A 6,676-nucleotide genomic window follows, 5' to 3' on the forward strand; every position below is an offset into this window, starting at 1 on the left:
ATCATATCACCTCTTTTTTTCTAATATATTCCAGCTTTGGCAAATGTAACACCTCTAGTCGCTCCTCGTAGCTCTTGTCAGTCAGTTCCGAAAGTCATTTAGTAGCATGTCTTTCCAGTTTAATTTTGTGTTTCTTGAGATATGGGCCCCATACAACCGCTGAATGGGGTTGGAATTTAGTCTCCGTGGTGTAGTGGTAAGACACTCGCCTGGCGTTCCGCGAGCGCTATGTCATGGGTTCGTATCCTGGCCGGGGTGGATTTACTGGGCGCAATTCCTTAACTGTAGCCTCTGTTTAACGCAACAGTAAAATGTGTACTTGGTTGTAACAACGATTCTTCGCGGCGGGGATCGTATTCCAGGGACCTGCCCGAAACGCTACGCGTACTAGTGGCTCTACAAGAATGTAACAACTCTTGTATATTTCTCAAAAAAAAAAGAATATTACAATTAAATCTCCCATAGGTCGTGAAAAATGTCTTTAGTGTGTGTCACCATCCATGTATTTAAAAGCGATTCTGAAGTTGGAAAGCGTAGCATAGGCTCCTCCCACCATGTTCATATGTGTTCCTCTAGTGATAATCTACTGCCCAGAACCTCTCCTAGATCTCTTTCTTAAACGCTTTTTCACATTATTTGTACGTTGTGTGTGACCTATTTTCTCCTATTCTACATTCCATAACGTGGCATTTACTCACGTTAAATCCCATTTACCAGGTGTTGCTCCATATACTTATTTTGTCCAGGTGTTCTTGAAGGGCATGGTAATAGTTTCTCATCTTCCCAAGTAGCCTAGCATCATCAGCAAACATGTTCATATAGTTCTGTATTCCTTCTGGAAGATCGTTTATACAGAAGATGAACATTACTGGTGCTAGAACTGATCCCTGTGGTACTCCACTAGTAACACTCCACCAGCCTGGTACATTGCCTCTGATTAACGCCCAAATTTGTGTCAGAAATTTTTCCTCCATGTGAGGAGTCTTTCTCACTACTCTAGCATGTCTAGAGTTCCACGAGGCTCTTGTGAGGCTTTCACAAAAGACTTTTTTGGGTGCTGTTCTTCCGTAATAGTGTGGTTAAGGCTGTTGTTGTAAATATCAATTTTTATTTATCCCAAATATGTTGTCATTCACTTTTGCATCTTTTTTATTTCATCTCTGTTAGGTTTTATATTTTCTCTACCTTTATGTTCCCTGAGACACAACTCCAAGTTGTCAATCTGTTCTATGGTACGTAGCCAATTGTATTTTGCTGGAGTGTGTGTGTGTATGTTTTTGGATACATATGTATATTTTTACGTGTGTATACACGTCGATGTGCTTCCCTTTATGCTTTAATTTGTGTTATACATTTGTATGTATTTTTATGACTACAACGATCTATATTAGCTTTTGAGAATATGTGTATATCCTTCCAAATGTGTAGCTTTGCATATAGTATGCCTGTGTGTATGAATACAAGTATACATGAATTTTGGGATTATCTAATTTTCTAAAGAGTAATTTATAAATCGTGTATAACACTGAAAGTCTTGATATTTATGTGCTTTACCTTTTAAAATAAAAAATAATTATTTTTTTATGAATTCAAAATGAAAAACTTCAGAGGACACTAGAAATTATAAGAATTCTTAGCCATAATCAACACAAATTAATACAATCGACTCAAGATATTATTTCAACTCCAAAGTCTGACAGTTAATTAGAGTGGAATCAAATTGACGTAGGATAGAGAGTGGCCAGACGCAGAGATGATTGACGATTGACTCGCGGGAAGGGAAAGGGTCAGAGGTTGAAGGCACCAGTGATTGACCTTTCACGAGCAGTGAATAGAGAGAGACAGAGGAGGTTCCGGTCACGTTAGGAGAAGGGAGAGGTGAAGGGTCGGGAAGGGAGGTGTTGGTGTGAGAGAGAGAGAGAGAGAGAGAGAGAGAGAGAGAGAGAGAGAGAGAGAGAGAGAGAGAGAGAGAGAGAGAGAGAGAGAGAGAGAGAGAGAGAAGAAAGAGAGAGAGAGAGAGAAGAGAGAGAGAGAGAGAGAGAGAGACAGAGAGAGAAGAAAGAGAGAGAGAGAGAGAGAGAGAGAGAGAGAGAGAGAGAGAGAGAGAGAGAGAGAGAGAGAGAGAAGAGAGAGAGAGAGAGAGAGAAGAAAGAGAGAGAGAGAGAGACGAATATCATAATTTCTCTTCATATATCTATATTTCCATCGTATTATCTGTCTCTATATTATATAATATAAGGGGTACCACCTCTGTAGCAATTATGGGGGGGGGGGACCCATAGCCTCGGGGTAGAGAATAATAGGCATTCAGCAATTGCCTTCCAGAGTTTTTCCCTACCTTTCCCCCTATTCCTTTTGTTTCTATTTATATAATAGGGGTACCCAGCGGAACCCGGGTCTCCTTCCCCACCCATTAACCCCTCATTTGCCCTCCTCTGCCTCACATAGGTAAATAGACCCATTGTATCTATATCTTTATGTTCTAAAGTGAAATAATGTATTATCATACAAGAATGAACATGTTGAATGTATATATGTGTATTATCACACGTATGTATGGAGATGGTGTATGTATATGTATAGAGTAGTGCCAAAACCAGTTCAGTCGTTCAGGACTTCCACTTCATACATGGCACCACAGTCTCCTCTGTATATTTTCATACATTCATTCTATACATTAATTCCATACATTAAAAATCATATATACTTTCGGTAGTTCCACATTCATACACAAAAAAATATATATATTTCACACGACCGTTAAAATTAGCAGTAATTTGCTACTGTAGTTGCCACAATTTCCCCCCTAATTATATTGCATCTAATTGCTCCAATTATCTGCCTATTTCTAATCCTGAATTATCTTTGCAATCATCGTCACCCGTGATAACACAGCCAATTATATCGTTATTGCTATTGATCATTGGCGTTTTCTCCAATTGTTTCATTGTGAAAACACAAATACATTTAAAATTTAGTGCTTCTGTTGTGTAATGTATATAAATATAAATATATTTTTAACAAAGAATTATAAAATACAATTAATTTGGGTCGAATGCATTCATTGGACAATTCAGCACATTTGCAGCTGGATATAATGTTATTGGTGTCGTGTTTATCAGAATGAATTGAAATTTGGAGATGAGTTAGAGGCTAAAATTACGATATGGTGATGAATGGGCATTGAAAGTGACGTGAATGTAATAGTGTATATATACACTCCCCTGTCTATATGTCTGTCTGTCTTGCTGTTTGCCTGTCTGGTGTGATGCCTATTTCTGTCTGTATCTATGATTCTGTTTGCCTGGACGTATCTCTGGTTCTGTTTGCCTGGACGTATCTCTGGTTCTGTTTGCCTGGACGTATCTCTGGTTCTGTTTGCCTGGACGTATCTCTGGTTCTGTTTGCCTGGACGTATCTCTGGTTCTGTTTGCCTGGACGTATCTCTGGTTCTGTTTGCCTGGACGTATCTCTGGTTCTGTTTGCCTGGACGTATCTCTGGTTCTGTTTGCCTATCTGTATGTCTGATTTCTGTCTATTTCTGCTTATTTGTATGTTTCTGTATGCCTGTAACTGTTTCTGTCTGTCTTTGTCTCTATTTTTTTAACTCAATCTAGAGATCATTAGGAATGGTATTATTGTTAGTAATGAAACAGTAAACTAAGAGTTATTATCCCTCATCTGACGCTTCATACTAGAAACAAAGCATATTATTAGATTCCACTAGAAAAAAGCTTCACTTACTGCTAAGTTACAATAACGTTCCTTACTGGATGAAGCTGGGACCAACTGTGTGCCAGAGCCTTCAGACAGTCAGGGGATTTTATTCCATGTATATCTGCATGTTAAATGTGTCACAGTTGGGGGTTTTGGCCCAAACTGTGGATGATTGTTGATGGAGTGGTGTCGTAAATCACTGCCCGCTGTGAGGTTGTTGATGACTGAGCGCCCTGTGTTGTGGTGATCAACGTCTGGTTGTCCCTCAAGTTGGGACAGGGAGAGAGCTTTACCAACAATAAGGCCACCAACATCTCTCTGGTGTCAAAAGCTCTGAGATGCTTGCCAAGCAAACATGTCGAGGCTGGAAATGAGAATTCTCACGGGGTTCTGTATCGTTTCCAGAATTCGGGCACTGGAGGAGGATGGAGGGGTATGGGCCATTGGGTATGGGTATGGGTGGAGCGGGGAGCATACTCAAGATGAGAGCGAAATTTGCGCTTCATATAAAATTTTGCAACCCCTGCTGTCGAGAAGCTGTGAGATGAACTGCATTGCAGTAACTTTCTGGGCTGCCTTGGTTCAACACGTGGCTCTTCATGACCATTGAAGACTAAGTAATCATTCACTATTCATCAATTTCATCACTCAACGCTAGGTCATTGCCTCTCATTTACATACCTGTCTCAGCTATACAGTTAATATCACTGTCTGCATTTTTTTCAGCCGCTAATATAACCTGACATCGCCTTCACAAGATAGATATTACTGCAAGTTGACGATTAATGACCCTCGTAGCAGTCAGAATTTATATTTTTTTCCCCATATGTTAAGGGTAAACTACAGTCGTGGCAGTAATGGTTACAGAACAATCATTTTATTAACCATCATTGGGTTGCACAATAACAATATCTTGGAGTGTGGATAGATTCTAAAGCGACATTTAACACGGTAATTCAGTATTTGAAGGAGGAAAGTAATTTGCAGGAGAAAGCGCCAAGCCATTACGACTATATAGCACTTGGAAGGGATCAGGATAAGGATTTGGGATGGGACGAGGGAAAGGAATGGTGCCCAACTACTTGTGCGGTCGGTTTGAAGGAGAAAGCAAAATCTCGACTGAATATAATGAGAGTAATCACAGGGCCCCGTCTAGGAGCGGGACACAGAGTGTTAAGAATGTTTAGCATAGACGCCGTTCGTTCCCTCGTTCGTCCAACCACTTGGGCTGGACGGTAGAGCGACGGCCTCACTTCATGCAGGTCGGCGTTCAATTCCCGACCGTCCAACTGGTTGGGCACCATTCCTTTCCCTCCTTCCCATCCTAAATCTTTATCCTGACCGCTTCCAAGTGCTATATAGTTGTAGTGGCTTGGCACTTTTCCCTGATAGTTCCCTCCCTCCTTCCACCGTCGATGATGCAGCGCCTCGCTCTTCCTCCTGGTCGTGGTTCAAAGGTTGAGGTTATTTAAAACGATGCAATACGAGTCATAACAGGAGCTCCCATTAAAACGATGCAATACGAGTCATAACAGGAGCTCCCATTAAAACGATGCAATACGAGTCATAACAGGAGCTCCCATTAAAACGATGCAATACGAGTCATAACAGGAGCTCCCATTAAAACGATGCAATACGAGTCATAACAGGAGCTCCCATTAAAACGATGCAATCCAAGTCATAACAGGAGCTCCCAGATGGATTAAAATACGAAGCATAAGACTGGAAACCAAATTACCAGCGGTTGAAATAAGTCTAAAAGGTCTTACTGCCTGACTGCTGACCAAGACAGTGACTATATGGACCAAGAAACAGTTCACTTTAAAGACACCGTCACTGAATCTCGAACTCGGGACAGAAAAGCTTCCAATATCAACCGGTGGGGCCAACAATACAATAAACACCATCAATATATTCGAGATCACAAATACGATCACTGAGACGCACACACACACACACACACACACACACACACACACACACACACACACACACACACACACACACACACACACACACACACACACACACACACACACACACGCACACACACACACACACACACGAGTCGACAACCCACACACGCACACATCGTTCTACAAGCACCGTAGAAAACCGGTGCTTAAGATTATGGCATTTCAAAGAGAAACAAGTCAGACTAATCCCCTATCTGCTACGCATCATTGTCCAGTTGAATATGTACTTCATATATATATATACCTCACATACTTCACAGACGGATCAGCAGAACCAAGGGAGATGAGCATCTGGCGATACAGTATTGGCAGGAAATTCTATTGTTGATGTTGGAGACTCTCAAGTGTGTGTTAGCCACTCCGAAGGCTTTGGAACATGTACTTGCTGAATATAGATATGTTGTTATGCCTACAGATTCTAGAACTGCCATTGAAACCTTGCAGCAAGAACACTTACGTGACAACATCTATCTGAGCACAAATGGTGTAGCATTAATGGAAACACTCGAGAGTGAAGGTTGTCGGATACTTATGAGCCGCGTGTTCAGTCATGTAGGAATACCAGGGAACGACATCGCTGACGCAACTTGCAACTAAGCGGAGGAATGTAAATATTTACAATACCACAAAATCTAGCACACACATTAAGAAAATAATTAGACATATAGCAATGCAGATAGATAGTAACAATAATGCATCAGCTGAAACAACAGCATCTGTGGATTGCTATAAGAATTTAACCGACTATGAATCTCTAATTTTGATAAAAGATAACGATACCCTGTTTGGGCTTCATTTGGGGGTCTCAGGAATCCTAGAGGGTTCAGAGGAATCCCCGGTTGCATTGCTTTTCCATTTCGTAGCGCATGGGAGGGGGGGGTCTAGGGTTCTTGCTTCGGAATACCAAGTGAACAGGTTTCGAATCTTCCTCACGGCTCCTACCGATTTTCTCAGTGTTACTTCACGTTAATGTGATTTCATTG

Source organism: Procambarus clarkii, chromosome 31 (genome assembly GCF_040958095.1).
Source record: "Procambarus clarkii isolate CNS0578487 chromosome 31, FALCON_Pclarkii_2.0, whole genome shotgun sequence".
Lineage (NCBI taxonomy): Eukaryota > Metazoa > Arthropoda > Malacostraca > Decapoda > Cambaridae > Procambarus > Procambarus clarkii.